The sequence below is a fragment of the Vulpes lagopus genome, chromosome 12 (assembly GCF_018345385.1).
Source record: "Vulpes lagopus strain Blue_001 chromosome 12, ASM1834538v1, whole genome shotgun sequence".
Taxonomy (NCBI): Eukaryota; Metazoa; Chordata; class Mammalia; order Carnivora; family Canidae; genus Vulpes; species Vulpes lagopus.
This window is the reverse complement of record NC_054835.1, coordinates 52916394-52936255: the sequence shown is the minus strand read 5'-3', so window position 1 is coordinate 52936255 and position 19862 is coordinate 52916394. Positions and strand designations below refer to the sequence as shown.

The following is a 19862-nucleotide window of genomic DNA, read 5'->3' as shown; positions in this document are numbered from 1 at the left end:
ATGACAGTGTCAAGCTGGGGAGGGCAGGGGGGTGTTCTTTCCCAGCAGCTGCAGTGCATGCAATGAAGGGGTGTTACGGTCAGATGAACCATCTCCTTAGTGCTTGTGATGGAGACGTAGAAGGGAGCCCAGAACTCCTTAAACTCTTCTTAACTCCTTTTTTTTTTTAAGATTTTATTTATTTATTTATCTGACGGAGAGATAGAGTGAGCACAAGCAGGGGGAGTGGCAGGCAGAGGGAGAGGGAGAAGCAGACTCCTGGATGAGCAGGGAGCTCCATGCAGGGCTCAATCCAAGGGTCCCAAGATCATGACCTGAGCCGAAGGCAGACCTTAAAGACTGAGCCGCCCAGGTGCCCCTCTTAAATACCTCTATGTCCCAGGATTTGGTGGGGGTCTCATTAAGCCAATCACCGCCCCCCTCAAGTGCCTTCTGAAGGCCAGCCTGCCAACTGGAGAAATGAAATAGTTGGACACTAAGTGAACACCTGTCTTTCATTCCGAGAGCCCAGTATCATTCATTTCCTGTCCCAGAAAATGGGTGTTTATGCAGCTCAGCAAGGTTGTGATAATGCGTCTTTCATTGTGAGTGCTGCTGGATAATAGGAAATTAAGGGTAAAAGCCCTCCACGTTCCAAGAGCGAGATTAGAAAAATCCAGAAGCATGTGGATTTAACCTATAAGAACACGAGTCTCTGCTCAATTCTAAGAGATTTGGTTATCCGCTTCCTAAACCTTTATCAGATGAGGCAAAAAAAAAAAAAAAAAAAAAAGGAAACATGAAAGGGGAAGGTCCTGCTCAATGTGAATCTCCTGGCATCTGTGAGATTAGGAAAGCAGATGCCCTAATGACGACGAACAGGACATAAAATCAATGACATGTGTCATTCATGCGGATGCCACCTCAATAAACAGGCCAGCTGGAGGTGGCTCTAATGAGGGACCTGACGTCCCCTCCTACCTCCAGATGTCTGAGGCCATCATGTTTCATGTCCTCACACAGTAAGGGACGTCCCCGGGATGATTCTGAGTCATCAAGGCAGAAATTAAATTTAATTAAGGATGCGGGGAAATGAGGATCGCCTTTGAGAAAAGCCTCTGTCAACATAAAGGACAATACCAGTGCTTAAGGGTGGATGCTGGGCTAGAGGAAAAACCACGTTCATTAGGCTGTCTGGCTCCCCCGTGGTTCGGAGTCACAGAGTTTCTTTCCATCAGGGCATGGGCACTGAGTGCTGGCCGGGCCGGCTGGGGTGGGAGGTGCAGAGGTGGCCCCCCATAGCGGGGTGTCCCTGGAGGCTGAGACTGAGGCCGGCAAATCAGACCCCGTGTCCCACCGTGTCTGCAGAGCCAGGTGTACTTAGCCAGGTTCCAAGGCCTGTCTAAGCCTCACCGTCTTCTCCGAGCAAAGTGCTTCTGACACCATCTCCCTCGTCAGATGAATGAGAAAATGCATCTAAAGCACAGAGCCTGTCCCAGAAATTTCCATTACTATTTGTCCTCTTTTCCTAGGGCTGCCGAACCAGGTGGCTTAAAAGAACCGAACTTTCCTCTTCCCACAGTTCTGTAGCCAGGACCTGAAATCAAGGTGTGGGTGGGCCCACACTCCTCCCAGAGGCTCTGGGGGTGATCCTTCCGTGGTTCTCCCGGCCTTGGTGGCTGCTGGCAATCTTTGCCCCATAAGACGCAACACTGCTGTCTCTGCCTGGGTTCACATGGCTTCTCTGTGTCTGGGGGTCTCCTCTTCTTAAAAAGACATCAGCTGTTGTCCTACCCTACCCCACACCAGCCTCACCTTGACTCATTACCTCTGCAAAGACTCTGTTCCCAAAGCCACATTCTGAGGCTCGGGGGTAGATGTGAATTTTGGGGCAGGTAGGACCACTGTTCACCCCAATATAGTATTCCCTGGTGTGGTTTACTATTTTCTGAGAGGGTCCTGTCAAATATCAAACTCGTTTCCCCGCTCCACCCCAATTCCCATCATCCCACAGGCCACGGAGGACCTGAAGCCTGTTGCTAGAAAGTCCTTCATTTGGCCTAGAGCTTCGTCTCTTATTAAAGTGCACATGGGGGCACCTGGGTGGCTCAATGGTTGAGGGTCTGTCTTTGGCTCAGGGTGTGATCCCAGGGTCCTGGGATCGAGTCCCACATCAGGCTCCCTGCAGGGAACCTGCTTCTCTCTGCCTCTGTTTCTGCCTCTCTCTGTGTCTCTCATGAATAAATAAATAAAATCTTAAAAAAAATAAAGTGCACACGGATCAATGAGGATGTTGTTCCTGTTGTTTTAAGTCTTTTCAAATACCAAAGCCCAAGTGTGGGTGTGCTCATTCAGGCCTCATCCCAAGTATTACCAATAATGCAGTTCACAAAGCAGATCCCTATCACCTTAGCCCATCCTCCCAGCTTCCTAGAGACGGAGGCAGATCCCATACGATAGATGAGAAAGATCACGTACCGTGAACCGTGACAGTCGACTGCAGAGCGAGGGCCGGAGACTGCTGGAATTCCAGCAGGTGGTGACCAGGTGAGAGGTGGGATCCTTGCTTTACCAGACAAGCCGTTACCATGGGCTGGTGACTTTGCTTCTCTGAACCACTGTTATTTCCCCTGTAGAATGGGATGGATCGCATCTTCTTGGAAATGCTGCTGTGAGAATTAGATTTGACACGTGTGTGTAGTATTGCAAATTGCCCAGTGAGCGCTAGCTTCTCTCTCCATCTAAAGGTTATATTATCAGCACCTGGTCTTCCAGTTTTGCTTACTGCCTGCCTTGCATGGTCCCAGGAGGGTTTGCATTTGGGAAGTAGAAAGTGTGCTGGCTAGGGTGTGTGGGAAGGGGAAGGATGGACGCAACGGTCGTGGGTGCCCCCCCACGACCCTGGCAGCTTTCTGGGGGAGGTGCCAAGTGGACTTCCTGGAGGGGGTGACTCCACTGCCATCTGGCATTTGCAAACGCATGTCCTGGTCCTGCTGTTTGTAATCACATCTCCCCCAAGCAGGGGAGCTTGCCCATCTGTATTTCCTAATTCTTCCCAGACCAGCCTGATCCAAGGAGATGTAACATGTGGCTGCTCTGTGGGATCTGCCTGGAAAAGAGGGTTTCATAAATAACTTAGAGCCACAGGGTACCTCAGGAAGGGGCTGGCAGAGGAGTTCTGTGTGAATATCTATGGTCGTTCAGAAATAAGCGTGGATCCAACATAGGCGAGCACCAAGCTCTCTGCAGCAGAAGAGCGAGAGCGAAAAATCTCATCCCTAATTTTTAGCTCAGCTCTGCAATGGGTTTTCCCATCACTGGACTCCAGAGAAGCATGTCAGGTTGGTCCTTCAAGTAAGACCAGAAGTGCCTTGAGGCAGAGTCCGGCCTTGAGCTCAGGGTCGGGTGGTTCCTGTGTGTTGAGGCTTGAGGGTCACTCATTGAAATGAGCTGGTACCTTATAGCCCAACTCCCTGCAGCTTTCCCCAGGCAACGCTCCATCTGATTGGTACAGTGCCCCTGCGATCATCTTGCAGGATGTAAATCTTCACATAAAATCGATTCCCAGAGGTTTCCATTTGGGTGTAGATCTTCCTGCTGCATTGGGTGGATATAAGCTCAGAGAGCTCATCTTCTCCCTTGTCTGGCTGTGCCCTGGACCTGGTTCCTCAGTGCCTCTGATAGGTAGTACTAGAATCAACCTGACATACTTGTGACAAATGCAGCTTCCCTGTCCCTTCCATGTTCCTTCACAGAGCCCAGATGTGTATTTTTGAGGAGAGTCACGGATGAGTCAGATTCAGCCCATCCACGGACCAGCCAGTGGACCACTCCTTAGAATGGTGGCCACTGGGTCACTCCCCCACCCCCCCGCCCAAAACTGGACTGCAAGGGGCCAGGATCTTGAGAGGACCTCCAGGCGTAGAGCCATAGAAGCTCTTATACAGACAAAGCCACTGCTTGGTGTGAGCTCCACAGTGGAGGGTCTCGGGGCTGGAAGTGGGTCTGTTTAAAGTGAATGGAGGAAAGAAAAGAGTATGACAGCAGGAGAAATGAGTACACGCAGCATCAGCCGGAGCTGGGTTTTGTTTTGTTCCTTTTTCTGTGATGTGTAGCCAGGCACCATTACTCCTTTGACAATGAGTGCCTGAAAGTTAGACAGGCATGAATGGAAAGATGAATGAAACAAAACAGAGGGGAGATATCTCATGCCTGAACCTTGTGGAGAGAGAAAGAAGGGAGAAGAGAGTAAGAAGGAAGTAGTCCGAGCTCCAAGTCACCCTGGGCTCATGGGATGAACCCCCTGACCTTGGCTTAGAAGGAAGAATAAAGCGATCTAGCGTCAATGGCAAATGCCAACAGCTAGATCCAGACAGCTGGGGGATGTTCGAGCCAGGAACCACTATTTCCTTTTCAAAGAAGCTTTTTAATTGTTTTAAATAACGAATGGGACACCTGAAATGGCTCCTCATTTGTCAGGAGAGTCAATGGGGTCACTGCCTGGCTGATTGGATTCTTGAGGCCAGCTGACATACCCAATTAATACAAGGTTGGGAGATCCCCACTTCCCCGGGCATGAGTTCAGATTAGTTTACCTTTATTTAGTAAAAAGCAGTCTTTGCAAGGTCTTAGGTTCTCCCAGAGAGATGTAGCCTTGGCCAATTTAATTACATGCTGTTCTGGAGATACTGTTTTGCAAACCGAAGAGCTCTAATGGAAGACCTTTTATCTGGTTGCTTGGAAACTTGTGCTTTTACTACCTAAAGTATCACCAGGCCCTTCTGGGGAGGCAAGGCAAGCTGCCACAAGCCCTCCTAAGTCATAAATTTCTCAGGAGCCAGGCATAAACGATGCAGCAAGACGATGGAGATTTGGGTGGTAATTGTCCCATTCCAGACAACTTCAGACCATACAAGGAACGTGGGCCTGTCCAGTCCCCACTTCTGGCTCCAGCCATCTGTTACACAAGCGCACCCTTGTTTGTTTGCATTCCATGGACCAAGTCACCATTCCGTGTGTGAGGATGGCTGCTCCAGAGCAGAAAACCAGAAATCAGGAGCGACTCTGTGACCTTCTGCAACCAAAGGGACACAGAGGCCCAGAGTGCTTAGTCGGGACCCCGCACATCTTTGGCTACAAAGTTAGTCCTCACTGCTGGCCTTATTAATACTATCCCTTGCTCTTTGGCTTATCAATCACACATCCAGGCTGATAAGAAATACGGATGATTCCCAAGCCAGGCTCCACTGTGGGCCAGTCTGCTCCTACTGGATCAGAAGCTGGGGGGAAGGTCAGTGCTTTGGCCTGCAGCCCCCAGCCCTCCTTGAAGTGTCTATTTAGTTGATGGTGAGGCCTGAAAATGTGTTTCTGGGTCTACCAGTCAGCGATGGTAAAATCATACAGGTCCTATTCTAGTGGCCTTGGAGGTGCTCACAAGCTATAGTCAGCCTGGCACAAGGTCACGGCCTGTGCTTTTGGCCACACTGCAGAGGATGCCACACCATGATATCCCGTGAATGTGTGTCTCAGCTCGTCTAGAGAAGATGACATTTCAAAGCAGAAAACTGAGCTAGGGCTAAAGCATGCCTCTCCTCACGTGAATTCCAGAATAATCTGATTGTGCCAAGGCATAGCTTCTGCTGACTTTTTCAGATCCGAGAATATCTGTGCATGTCTCCTCCATCTTCCCCTTTTTCTAGGCTCTTTTCATCATTCCTTCTGTTCGTTTCGCTCCTTTGCTTCATTCATTCATTCATTCACCTGCCATGAGCCAAGCCCTATGCTGTGGGCAGCAGGTCTGTAGCATGGGTAGCAAAACAGAAGTCACCTTCTCTTTCTGTCTCTCCCCCTAGCTGAGCCCTGCCAAGTGGGGACTGGGTTGCCTTATGCAGCGTCTCACTCCGCCAGCACCACAGATAGCATTTTGTCAAGCAGGATCAGCCATTCTGCCCCTGAGTTTTGAACACTCACTGTGCAGTTTCCAGAGCTGCAGAGATGTAGAAGATGCCCCAAGCATGGTGCCCAAACCCAAGTCGCCTAGAGTAGGTGTTAAAAATTAGGGAAAAATAAAGGGAGAAGGTATATGTCATTCTGCTAAGCCTGGGCATATTGGTGGGTGGGATGGTCCCAGAAGGTCTTTAAAAGAAAAAAAAAAAAGATTTTATTTATTGATTTACTTATTTGAGAGAGAGACAGAGAAGTTGAGCAAGGGGAGGTGCAGGGGGAGAGGGAGAGAAAAAAGTCTCAAGCAGACTCCTACCTGAGTGTAGAGCCTGATGAGGGCCTCAAACCCATGACCCTGAGATCATGACCCATGCTGGAACCAAGAGTTGGATGCTGAACCAACTGAGCCACCAAGGCACCCCCAGGAGACCTTGAACTTGGATGTGCAGATAAGGGAACAGAGTGCTCAGGTGTCATGAGGAAGGAGCAGGTACTGCATGAAGGATGGGAACCCCAAGGACTGCACTTACTGTGGTGGAGGGATGACTGCAGATTTGGGTGGGGGTATCCAGCAGTGAAGTACAACCCTTTCCAAATGACTCAGTCCTTCTTGCTCAGCCCTGAAGCCCAGTCTTACTGTGAAGGTTTGTTGAGTGAATATTTACCATGGTGCAGTGTTGTTGGAAAGGGCTCAGGGGGAGGAGGGAGAGCCCAGGAAATAGCTTTCCACCCCCAGCCAGGTGAGTGAATGACACAGAAGAATCAAGGGCAGGGATGTGTCTAGACACTCCTATTTCAATGAGGATGGGGGGTGGGGGGCGAGGAGGAACAAACAGTGTGGCAGGTCGATGCAGACGAAAGCTCCGGTTCAGAAAAGGACCATTGGCTGGTGAAGAGGTGCCCACCCTCTCGAGAGACAAGGCTGGGGAGCAGGACACACTCTCTGCACCATCACTTTCTTCTCTTCTTCTCCGTGCCTTTGGCTCCATTTCTTTCTCTGGTGACTAGTTTATTGCCCTTTAAAAGTTAACATGATGTGAGACGTCACATTTTCCTTGATTGTTTGACATCTAAAAGCTGAAAATTGTTCTCTCTGTAAATCACACATGGATTTTTCTCGCTTCTGTATTGCAGTTGGCCTCAGCCGTGGCCGATGGGCACATTACCACTCAGTCTCATTTTATTAGGAATCTGAGCCGTGTGCTTTGTTACCCATTGTCGTCTTCTCATTGAAGGCGTCTGGTGTGAAAGCAGAGGCAGCTGCATGAAACTTTAAAGATATCCTATCAGACCGCAGAGACTCTCAACTCAGAGGCTCTGTCATCTAGGGCAAGGCTGATTCACAGGGAGTGTAGGCAGCCTCCTGCCAGGTGAGCCTGCAGATGCAGGAGGGCTGTGATTCCCTATTCCCTCCTCTAGGCCAACTCCTAATAAAGCATAACAAGCCCAGCAATTCCCAGTGCACATCTGTGCTTCCCGTTCCTCATGGTTCCCTGAATCATAGTCCCATTTTTTGTTTTTGTTTTGTTGTTGTTGTTGTTTTTTTTTTTAATGAGCAACACATAAAAAGTGTAGAGCAATACTTGGCATAAAGTAAAAGCTAAATGACGTCGACTACTATTTTTATCATCATTAATCATCACCAGATTATACCTTGATCGTAATCCTTTACAGTTTACTCGTGTGAAAAATATGGATGAGAATGCCAGCCTGCCTTGTAAGTGTAGGAAGTGCGTGTGCTTGCTATCAGCGGGGGCTTACTACACATTTATTGAATGGATAATGTAGACTTTAAGCTGTTAAGTTCTGAAAAAAAAATTAAGGCAATTTTTGCTGTTCCTCCAAATGCCTAGTGCTAATTCTGAGTGCGTATATTACTCTGCATGGCATTTAGTGGGCATCTCCCTCCTTTGGCCAGCGTGATGGTGTATCAGCTCAGAACCTGTGAGGAGCAGGTGCCAAGAAGGGATAGATGTGCAAGAGGTCTGTTGGGTGAAATCCCTGTAAGGATAAAGGGATGGAAGTAGGAGGTGGTAGGGAGAGCCTTCAGCCCGGGATGCAGGTCTGGCATCTATAAAAGGAGACAGAGAAGGAGAAGTCTCCACCTGTGGCACAATCCCAAGGATGTCTCAGCCCAGACAATGTAGGAGCAGGTCTGACGGTCCTCTAAGAAGGGCCCCACATCCTGTACTGATCACCCCACGTTCAATTGCTGGCTGGGAGCAGCTGGGGGGTGGGTGGGGATGTTGTGGTGGGTTCTGAAGAGGGGGCCACCAGTTACTGTGCTCCCCATAGCAGGAGATCTGAAGGACACATTTTCATGGCTACCACAGATGGTCGGTGAGATAGGCTGAAGACATGGAATCGACTGTCTCTGGTTTTCTTTTTCCCCCTCTTTGGTTTCTGCTGCTCAGTTTAATTGGTAGACAGAGAGCTCTGGGTACATTTGCTGAGGCTCCCTCAGGAAGAAGCAGGAGACTGAACATGTCCCAGGGGAGGGCAGGGGGGAGTTAGAGGCAAGACAAGGTGTTATCAGGGATTGGTTGCGAGCACTGTCCAGTAGAACTAGTGCTGAATTCTGGTAGAAGGACCACTAGTGGGGTGCCTGGGTGGCACAGTTGGTTAAGTGTCTGACTCTTTGTTTCTCCTTGGGTCATGGTCTCAGGGTCACTGGATTGAACCCTGCGTTGGGCTCCACACTCGGGGCAGAGTCTGCTTGACATTCTCTCTCCATCTCCCTCTGCCCCTCCTCATCATGTTCTCCCTCCCTTTCTCTCTCAAATAAATAAATCCATCTAAAAAAAAAAAAAAAAGACAGCTAGAACTAACTTCTTCCTAGGAGTGTTGGTTTCCCAGGAAAACACTGAACACATTTGGCCACAATATAAGGAAACTGAGGCTAGGAGCTGGAATGATACATCTAATATGCCACCACCACTGCTGCCAGTTGGTCCCTGGCCACGTCTGAGAATTCACCCTTGGTTTTGTGGTTCCTGGTCCACTATCTCAAGCATCTTGATGGTCACTGTAGTTTAATGGAAGGATGATTCACCTAGAAATCTGAGTATCTAGACTGGTATCCTGACTTCCTAATGAACTTGCTGAGTGATTTATTCAATGACATACTAGTGTGGGAACTGTACTCCACGCTATTGGGGATTACCAAGGCATTAGGAGCAGATCCCTGTACCCGGTGTGCCTGTGATTTTCACCACCAGCATAGCCTATCTATAAAGTGATGTTCCACAAAGATCAAGGGTTAGGGGCAATATATGGAAATAAAAGAGATCTCTTTCCTGTTTCCTTGGTGGTTTATCAAGGAATTGATTTATTTCAACATTTGTTACATATGGTGCAAGTTTGACATCTAAGAGGTCATGCTTGGATTTTTTTTTCCTGCACCTTGTATTTTTTTATTGTGATAAAATATATATACTATAAAACTTGCCATTTTAACCATTTTAAGTCTATAGTTCTGTGGCATTAATTACACTTATGTTACTGTGCAACCATTACCACCATCCATTTCCAGAATTTTTCCATTTTCCCAAACTGAAATTGCACACATTAGACAATAACTCCCCACCCCCTCCTCCTGCTCTGTCCCTAGCAACCACTGTTCTATTTTTTCATCTCTATGAATTTGACTACTCCAGGTGCCTTGTATACTTGGAATCTTACAATGTCTGTCTTTTTTTTTGTGACTGGCTTATTTCACTTAGTGTAATCTCTTTTAAGGTTCATCCGTGTTGTAGCAGGTATCTCCGTATTATTCCAGTGTAGTAACTAATGGGTATTTAAAGGTTGTGAACCTTTGCTCTGTTGTTGCCATAGATGAGATATGCTGGAAAGATGAGCACTAGGCAGGCCAGAGGCCTGTTGACATCATGGGCTCTGGGATCTCACTACTTGGTATTAAGGTGTTTTTCTGAGTCAGAGCCAGTGGCTAATATTGTGAACTCCAGGCCACTTAGGGAGGGTGGTGAGTGGTGAAGGATGGAGGGGCTGGGGACATTGGAGAAGTTCAATCTAGAAGCCAAGCAGCAGCCCTGCTAGCTCACACCTGGTCATCTCTCAGCATCTGGCTGGGATCCAGCTGCACTAATGACTCTACCATATGCCAGTGTTAGAGAGGCAAGAAGAAGCACAGAGGATGGAGGGTAGATCTTGTGGTAGGAGCAGGAAAACTGCTTGGCTCAGGGCTGGGAGACTGCTCTCTGACTCTGGGGTTCCTCCAAGTTACCCTGTGGCCATGGAGACAGAGAATTCGAGGGCTCCTTGTGGGCAGAGTCATTTCGTTTATCCACTTATCCTAATACGTACAAGACATTCACCTTGGTGCTGGAGATTCTCATGATGATGCATGAAACAGACACGGGTACCCCTCACCCAGAGCTCATGGGCTAGTGGGGGTGACGGATGTTTATCTAAGCCACCTGATGAGACTCCAGTGTGATCCCACTGAAAACAGCTCCCCATGGAATACTCTTCCCAGCCCTGGATTGTTTACCACATTCCTCATTACCTGACTTTATATTCTCTCTGTTTACCTGGTCTTCTCTTCCTCCTCTACAAAAAAAGTAGACCCTTAATGAGTGAGGACTTGTTTGATTTATTGACATTTCACAAGCACCTAGATCAAACCCCAGCCCCCTGTAGATGCTGAATAAATACTTCCTGAGCCAATCAACAGAAAAACTTGCAATAAACATGCAATTCACATTGTGGTGAGGGACAAGTAGAAGTGCTATGGGGGCCATCCTGGGTGTGCCTGACCTAGTGGAGGGACCAGGGAAGGCTTTTCTGAGGAAGCTACATGAAATCAAAAATCTGAAAGACAAGTAGGTGTTAATAACGTAGACAAAGTGCAGAGAGGGAGAGACACAGCCAGAGCAAGCAACAGCCCAAAGGCCCCACAGTTGGATGACTCCTTGCAAAGTCCAGGGAGCTAGAAAACAGAGCTAAGATAAACAAAACCAGGCGTGTGGATTACCATTTCACTTCCCCCTAAGCTCAGCTGGAGAGTTTAAAGCAGAGGAGAGTGACATTGATCTGTGCTTTCAAACAATGCCATTGACCTAGCAATTCCACTCCTAAGAATATGCCCCCAAAGGATTGACAGCAGGTGTTAAAAAAAAATAGTTGCACTTGAATGTTCACAGCAGTGCTATTCCCAATTACGAAAAGGTGGGAAACAAGCCAAATGCTCACCAGTGGATGAATGGATAAGGAAAATGTGCTTTGCCATCTAGAGGAATATGGCTTAGCCGTGAAAAAAAAGTGAAGCACGGCTGGATGCTGCAAGATGGAGCCGCCTCAAAAATATATCACGCTAAGTGAAAGAAGCCAGACACAGAAGGTCACATCTTGTGTGATCCCCTTTATATGAAATATTCAGAAGAGGCAAATCCATAGGTAGAGAAGGCAGACTGGTAGTTGTCAGGGGCTGGGGTAAAAGGGAAGGAGTGGGGAGTGACTGTTTAGCTCTCTTTGCGTTTGGGAACAATAAAAATGTTTTGGAACCAGGTGGTCATAAAATATTATGAATGTACTAAATACTACTGAAGTGTATGCTTTAAAATAGTGACTTTATTTATTTATTTATTTATTTGAGGGACACCTGGGTGGTTCAGTGGTTGAGCATCTGCCTTTGGCTCAGGTCATGACTCCAGGGTCCTGGGATCAAGTCCTACATCTGGCTCCCCAGAGGGAGCCTGCTTCTCCCTCTGCCTATGTCTCTGTCTCTGTTTCTGTATCTCTCATGAATAAATAAGAGAGGAGGAGAGACATAGAGAATCTCAAATGGACTCTGTGCTGAGCATGGAGCCTGATGCAGGGCTCAGTCTCACAACGCTGAGATCACCACTTGAGCTGAAACTGAGAATCAGCCGCTTAACCAACTGCACCACCCAGGCACCCCTAAAATGGTGACTTTTGTGTTCTATGAATTTCACCTCAATAATAATAGAAAAAGTTCCATTGGCTTAGTTGTTCAGCATCAAAAGTGGTGCCCTGAGCTAGCAGACTGTCAGGGAAGCATTTGGTGATGAGGATAACTATGGAGAGAGCAGCCGAGGTATCCCCGTGTGCCAGTTACTTGCATGACACAAACACTACCCTACTTGAGTCAGTCCGTGGGAGCTTGGAGGCAAAGCACTGAGCACCCCATGGCCTTGAGTCCCTGACACATGGACGTAGTTGCCATACCCATCACCCTATCTTTGCCGTCAGACAATGAGGGTGACAATAGAGCACCTTTGCTCTATCCACAGGTGGCAAAACCAAGTGCCCATCTGGGGTGGATGCAGGCTGTGGTGGCTTCTTTGGCCCCTCGTCTCCAAGAAGATGAAACAATGAGTGGTTTCTTTACCCCTCTTTCTAGAAGAAAAGTGAATCCATGGAGACCAAAAGCTTTATGGACTAGAAAACAAGACCTTTGCCCAGAAGACGTATTTAAAATGACTGAATCACTAGGTTTTCTTCCATCCAGTGATGGGTAGGGCTATGATTAGGCGCTCCCTTGGGCCAGGGTTCCTTTGGGAATAACCATCTTTCCATCTGTAGTGCTGCTGAACAAGGGATGGAGATAACGGCCCAAATCACATAGTGTTTATAGCTGGAAACCTTTCATCCACCTTGTGTCTCCCTGCCTCCTCACCCCGACTTTGGTAGGCACCACCACTCCCACCCCTCAGTCTACTACTAGGCCACTGGAGCCCTTTGATAAAAGGTGATTCACTGAAGGATACTCAGCTGGTGAGCGATCTGAGGCCACTTGGCATTATCCTCATTCTTAAATGTACATCCCGCTTTCTGCCATCAGGCCTTGTGGTTTCTTTTGCCCAGAGGAGCTCCGAGCAGCGTGGTGATCCCCATCCATGCTCCCGCCGCCAGCGTGGAGGATCCTGGATGGGCTGATAGCTGGAGTCCTGTCTGGGCTCTTGAGGTTGATGAAAAATTTTCCATTATCTTGCAATCAGCACTGGGTCAAGTTCTGAGTCAGACTGTCCTTTGCAGGATGGGGGGGCGTGGGAGGGGGGAAATCGTTCCTTGGGGAGAACCTTAGAACACAGAGACAAAGATAAAACTGACAAAATATGTCATTACCAGATTAAAAAATAGCCCGTTTGTGGTTGACCTGCTTTTAAAAGTTTGTGGCTGCGGGGGAATATTGCTTTTTATTGTGATTTTATTTGAAGGGAAGGCTCCCCAGCCCTGGCTGGCCCAGCTCCTCAGAGCCCCTGGGCACAGTTCCCTGTGTGTCTGGCGGTGGGTACCCCAGCCAGGCTGACCTGATTCCCCACACCAGACAGGTGATCCTGTGTGGCAAAGCTGCAGAACTTCGTACCTGAAGCCCTGCTCCCACCCTCCGCGGTTACTCATTTTTCTCTTCTGTTTCTGGGCTACAAATTGCACACGTATAATCCAACTTCCACAGGATGCAGGATCAGATCCCAAACTCGTGGGCTGGGAACACCAGAGTCTGGTAACGTGCCCCCCTGAATCCCCTGAGCTTATGTCTGCCCCGTCCCCTGCTCACCCTGTCCAGCCCCAGCCGTCCATGGGCCGCCTCACTGGTGGGGCCACTTGGGTCTTCTTATTGTGAGAGGCAGACCCTGGGGCTTCCTCAGGAGGAGGAGGGGTGGGCATTGAAAGGGCACACGTGGGCTGGCAAGCTCTCACGCTCCCTAATGATGCCGTGCCTGTAGCCACCCCTGTGGTTTACCCACCGGGGGCGTCCACTTCAGTTATGGTTACGGATGAACCAAGGGAGAGGATGAGCTGTAGAAATCTCCCTTTGCCCTGGGCAAGCACAGAAGAGCTTTGCCTCTGTTCCCAGCACGGCTTCAGGGCTCTGGAGGTCCAGGGTTTGAAAACCCAAGGGGGCAGAGCAGGGCACCCCAACCCTGAACTGATTTCTATGAGTCCCAGTTTCCGAGACCTGACTTGGTCTCCCACCTCCCCGTCCTGACAGCCACCAGAGGAACTCCCTGAGCCAGAATATACCTGCATGGACTCAGAGAAAGACCAGAAGACAGAAGGCAAAGGGTAGCTAGTGACTCTGGGGTCCCCCACTGGACTCTAACTTGAGGGTATACAGGACAATAGCACCACACCCGAAGGAGATCAGGTGCTGAATCCACATGGAATTGGATAAACCTTTAGCAGGGGAGCCGGGGGAGGGCAGTCAGACAGAAGCAATGGGAGCAAGCCATGTGTTGTCACATTGCCTGGCGACCTCGAAGCTCTGGCAGATAGGCCCTGGAAATGTGCCAAGCCATGAGCGGGTGAACTGGGCCTGCCTCGCTGGACTGGGCACTGGCCTTCAGGCTCCTGTTCTGGAAAAATCCACTAAACCCCAGCTCAAAAGTCACAACCCCATGCAGCCCTCACTGACTCCCCTGAGCCACACTGGCCGTTCCCTTGAGCAGAACACTCCCGTTCCTGCACATCCCCAGTTCTGAGAGGACACTCTGGTGCAGAGTGAGCGAGGAAGACACGGGTGAGTGAATTTCCTTTTATTCAAATAAAAAAATGATGTGGTAGTGATGAGGGCAGGTTTGCAGAAGGCTCAGAAACCTCTTAATCATTTCTGATTCTCCCAGGCGGTATTTCCCCAAACGAGTGCCACAAAGCACAGGTTCTGCGAGATGTAACAGGTGTCACCTAATAAAAGGGTCCTGTTGTCAAATAATGTTCGGAAAACGGAGCCCGTGCAGGTTTCTCTACCGTGGGGAATTATTCCAGCCTTTAAAATGTTAATGAGGATTCTGAATCTTCTAGAGAAGAATATTCAAGGTTTCCAAAACTCGTTAGGTTGGGCCAGATGAAATTGCTATTTTATAGTTTAAAAAAAAAAAAAGTGGTTAAGTAGGAGTAAGTTCATAGAATTCGCCCCAATATTTGGCCATTGGATCTTTTAAAGTTGTTAACTGGTGTTCCACGAACACAATTCAGGAAATGAGGATCTAGGATGTTGGCTTTCCTTTGAGGTGAGGGAGGAGATGAAGGTGCAGAGTTCATGGAGGAGAGTCTAAAACCCGGAGAAAGCCTTTTCACAGTGCCCGTCCCTAGACTCCTGTCCCAGGAGAGTCTGCTGTGCCTTTGAGGTTGTGGGTGGAGTGTGTCTTAGAAAGAAAAAAAAAGGAAGAATTCATCAGATAGGACCTGGAATGGTTCAGCAAATTCAATCTGTGTGCATGGAGCGCCAGGGCTATGGGGAACAGATCAGTCCTAAAGACAGATGTAAAAGCTGCAACGGAAGGAAGATAGTTCGAGAGAAGAAGATTCCAGAAGTGCATATTGACAAAGGCATGAAAGATGGCCAGAAGGTATCATTCCATGGTGAGGGAAACCAAGAACCAGGACTGGAATCAGGATATATTATCATTGTTTTAGATCAGAAGGACCGTGCTGTTTTTACTCCACGAGGAGAAGATCTCTTCATGTGTATGGATGTACACCTGGTTGAAGCCCGGTGTGGCTTTCAAAAGCCAATATCTACTCTTGACAACCGAACCATCGTCATCACCTCTCACCCAGGTCAGATTGTCAATCATGGGTATATCAAGTGTGTGCTAAATGAAGGCATGCCAATTTATCGTAGACCATATGAGAAGGGTCGCCTAATCATCGAATTTAAGGTAAACTCCCCGAGAGTGGCTTTCTCTCTCCTGATAAACTTTCTTTGCTGGAAAAACTCCTACCTGAGAGGAAGGAAGTAGAAGAGACTGATGAAATGGACCAGGTAGAACTGGTGGACTTTGATCCCAATCAGGAAAGACGGTGCCATTACAATGGGGAAGCCTATGAGGATGTTGAACATCATCCTAGGTGTGGTGTTCAGTGTCAGACCTCTTAGTGGGGCCAGTGAATGACACTGCTGCTGGCATTTTATATGCAGTAGTGGATGAGTGAAGGACAATAATCAAAGCTCACTACTTGCTATTGTTTTTGTTTTAATATTCAACTATAGTAGTGTTTTAAAAGTTAAATGAAGAATAAACTCAAACATAAAAGCTCTGGAGTGAGTCTTAGAGAATTCTCTCCGTGGAGACTCAGGTAGGAGATTTAGGTATGAATCCATAGCAGCCACCGGAAAGCCACAGCCTATGGAGGGAACCCCTAGAAAGGCCGAGAACATCTCTGCTGGAGTCAGGGCTTGTTTCCACATCCCAGACAAGTCACAGTCTAGCTGGACCCTAAAAATGAGAAGAGCCACAGTGAACAACAGTGAGCACAAATGATCACCAGTGGGACGCGTGTGAGGCTGGCACTTCCTGGGCATTCTGGTTTTCTGTCTGTCGTTGAAGAAGGGGTTGTGTTTGATGAAGATAGTGGGAAGGACTGTGGCAGATCTGAGGGAGCAAGGTCGCGGCAGGGCACACCACTCTTCTGGGGAAACCCCAACAACAGCACATCCGCAGACCCCAGGGTCCTTATTGAAAGGCCAGGCTTTGCCAACTCGTATCTCTGGAATATCCCAGACTCTCTTAAGGCTGGATCTATTCTGCTGTCCACTCCCACTCAGTTTGCCCCAGAGTGGAGCTCTGGTGCTAGATTCTCCGCAGATTCCCTGTACTCTTCCCTTCTCATTGTGGAAATAGCATGGCCCAGCCTTCTCGCTTTGTCCTCACCCTTCATTGCCTGTTGATCTGAGCACCACACTGCACCTTGCAATGAGCCAACAAACATAATCCCTCTTCCCTGGGGATGGATGGCGACGGCTGTGAATTCTGGACCAAACCCACACTCGGATGTTAGACAAATGGAGAAGGGCCGATGGCTGGGGCTTCACGGACATGGGTGGAGAGTCTTGTCTACCCTGGAGCAAGTTCCTACCCTCTCTGCTTTCTTGTCCTTAAAATGCAGACACTGACTGTGTTTCTCCACCCTATGGTCGTTGGAAGGATTGTGTCTGAAAATGTGATATAAAGTAGCTTAAAGATAATGCTCAAGAGACATCACCATGCCCTTCCATTACTGCTGAGGTCTGGTGTGGTGTTTCACCTCCATTCCTGAGAGGCTTTAGCAGAAGAGTTGGGAGGCCTGGGCTAGAGCTTGGTTAACATGTTTTTATTTTCCTTCATTTAGTTGACTGTGCCTGGGGCATACACTCTACAGTTTGCATTGTGTCATAGATTATGTCAGTAGTGAGTACGGGGAAACAGGTGACACATAATGGCTATTGATGGGACAGCTGTGTGACAAAGGGGCGTTGAAGGGGATCCAAGCAGAAGGAATAGTCAAATAAGTTGAACGGGTGCCTTTGCCAGAACATCATTCTCTGGGGGTTTCGCCAGTGGAGAGGTTAGAAGGCAGATCGCGGAGCGACCCCGTGGCCCAGGAGGTGGCATGAGTTGACAGCCCCCGAGGGAGATCATTGATTTGAGTTGCCTGTAGAAGTGGTTCTGACACAGCTGTGGGGTTTGGGGGTGGGGGGGCGTGTCGCTGGCTTCTGCCATCATGAACATCTGATCTCAGTCAAAATGAAAGGATGCATCTTGCGGCGATCCTGTCAACCCCAGTGACATCTCAAGGCATTTAAAAAAATTGTTTCCAACAGAGGGTAAAGTTTATGCCAAATCAGTCACGTCCTCACGCTCAGCACAACTGAGAGTACAGTGCGTGGGCTGTAGGCGGCCGGGGTTAGAGACGGAGCCACTCAGTGGCCGCAGGGGAGCTCAGGGGCCCACGGGGAAGCCACAGCTGCGTTTCTGTCTTACGGCCCAGGGCTTGACTTCATAAGCGGGAGGAAGCAACAGGCTCAGACGTCTTCGACACACTCTTTGCAGGATGGAGACTGTTTTTCTAAGCAGCATATGCTAAAATACGCTCCACAAAAATCCATGTATCCTGGGATCTGCGAAAAGAAAAGTGAAAAAGGATTCCGTGGCCAAATTTGGGCAAATGCATCCTCTGTACTTCTGGCAGATTCATAAAATACGCACACCGATTAGATGTCTGCTTCCATAGCCACAGGTTTATATGCACATACACGTGCACACGTAAACACACATGCGTGCATATACGGAGATGTGTGTGTGTGTGTATATACATACGCACATACTTATAGATATATATGGGGGTGTAGGTATTTAGGGTCAAGCGTATTTGACGGGCACTTCTGTGAAATGCTTGTAAACGTGCACCAGACCTTGCACTGCCCAGAATTCACCTTGGGAAATGCTACCCTAGCTCATTCTCTGTGGGTTGTAGGTGAGCCAGACTACGGACTAGAATCATAGGCAGAGTCGAGCTTATTTGAAAATATGGCCCCTGCTGGACATAACCTTAAAGCCCCCACTTCCCCGCCCCCCCCCCCCCCGCAAGTGGCGTTCCAGAAGGAAAAGCCCATCGAAGTCAAGCAGGTAAATAAATGTGAGACTGGGCCAGATATAAGCGTTCGGGGAGTGGCGGCTGGTTCAAGGACTAGAGGGGACACGCGTTACCTAAAGGTGTTCAGCGTCTTAAGCCCGTAAATCGCCTTGTCGACCAAGCTGAACTCTGCTGTGAACCCAGATTCACGGAGAGGGGGACTGTGGCCTTCCCCCTGCCCCCCACTCCAGCTGCCACGGGAAGTTTCAGGATCATACAGGTTTAGAGCTGGGGGGAGACATCAAATATCCAAACTTTCTGTATCGGTATCGACGCCCCTGAGGTTCTGTTTTCTGCCTCTGCCAAAACATTGCTGGTATGGAAAGCCCTGAATCCCAGGGCCACGTGGGTCTGTACGGATCACTCTAATCACGAGGGGGTGTCTCCTTGCACAAAGCCGAGGGCCGGCCACCTCCGTCTTCTCCTTTTCGTAGATGCCGTGTCCGAGCTAAGTGTTTTCCCTCATCGTCCACCCTTTGTGATTCCTGTATCGTGCGTCCGCTGAGCAGACCGTGTTTTCTCCCAGTTTTTCCTTCTGGGTCCCCACTGCAGCTGCTGATGCTCCCCCTGAATGGATAGCAGCAAAGGCCAGGCCCTGCGGCTTAGCTCCCCACTGCAGGGCTGCGTGAATTCGCTGGTTAGCTGATGCCTACTGGATGGAGTCACTTGGACAGTCGTGAACGCAGTTACCCGCACCGTGATGCATTATTTTATCTTGCTCCTGTGGTACCGTGAGAACCACAAGAGGTGATGAAATCCAGATGCCTTATGGATTTCTATCCTTTGCGTTCCCCCACTCTCCCAGTTACAATTCCGTCAAAAAAGCTTTTTGTGCTTTGTTTGAGACGAATTGTTCATGAGTCCATGCTCTTGATTTCTCTTGATTACCATTCCCGTTTGGTTGGTTGGTTGGTTTAGAGATTCGTGAACCTCGTAATAATCCATTTTTTGGATTTTTTGTTCTTGGAGGGACACTAACAATTTCTTTGGTCGCTGTCTGCCACATCCCCCCTCCCCCCAACCTCCCGCTCCTTCTCCATCAGCTAATTCTTAGCTCCCTGCTGCTCAGGGAGTGCTCACATCTGTCTCGAATCTCCCTCGTAAGAAAACCAGGAGGTCAGGTGTCAGGGACAAGAGCAGATCCTCCGTGGCGCGACTCAGGAGGGCAGCCTGCGTGTGGGGCCTCATGCTGAGGCTGGTGGGGAGGACTCTCCCAGCGCCTGCTGATCTATCTCGGGAGTGTCTTGGATCAAATCTGACGTTAATTAAAAGAAGGCCCCGGGCTTTGAGCACCTTGCTGGCTGAGTTACATATTTTATTAGTTTTTGACATTTACGCTGGACTTTAAATTGGCCAAATGTTTCACAGTGATTTATGAGGTCATCCCCACCGCCGCTTTGCTGGGTGGCACCTCGGAGAGCTGGCTGGCCGTCACTGACCTGGTGCTGGTGCGGAAGGAGACCCAGGGCTGTCCCCCCAGCTCCTCTGCTCACTGCTTTTGTGTGCTAATTTTATTTCTTTTTAATTTTTTTAATTCGTTTTTATTGAAGTTCTGTTTGCCA

General features: G+C 48.8%; 1 protein-coding gene and 1 pseudogene across 2 annotated transcripts in view; both read left to right on the top strand.

The window, feature by feature from the left end:
- SLC39A11 (solute carrier family 39 member 11) overlaps positions 1–19862 on the top strand; it is a 328137-nt gene that overhangs the window by 234763 nt on the left and 73512 nt on the right. The window lies entirely within an intron of this gene.
- Positions 14203–15784, top strand: LOC121473150 (annotated as a pseudogene).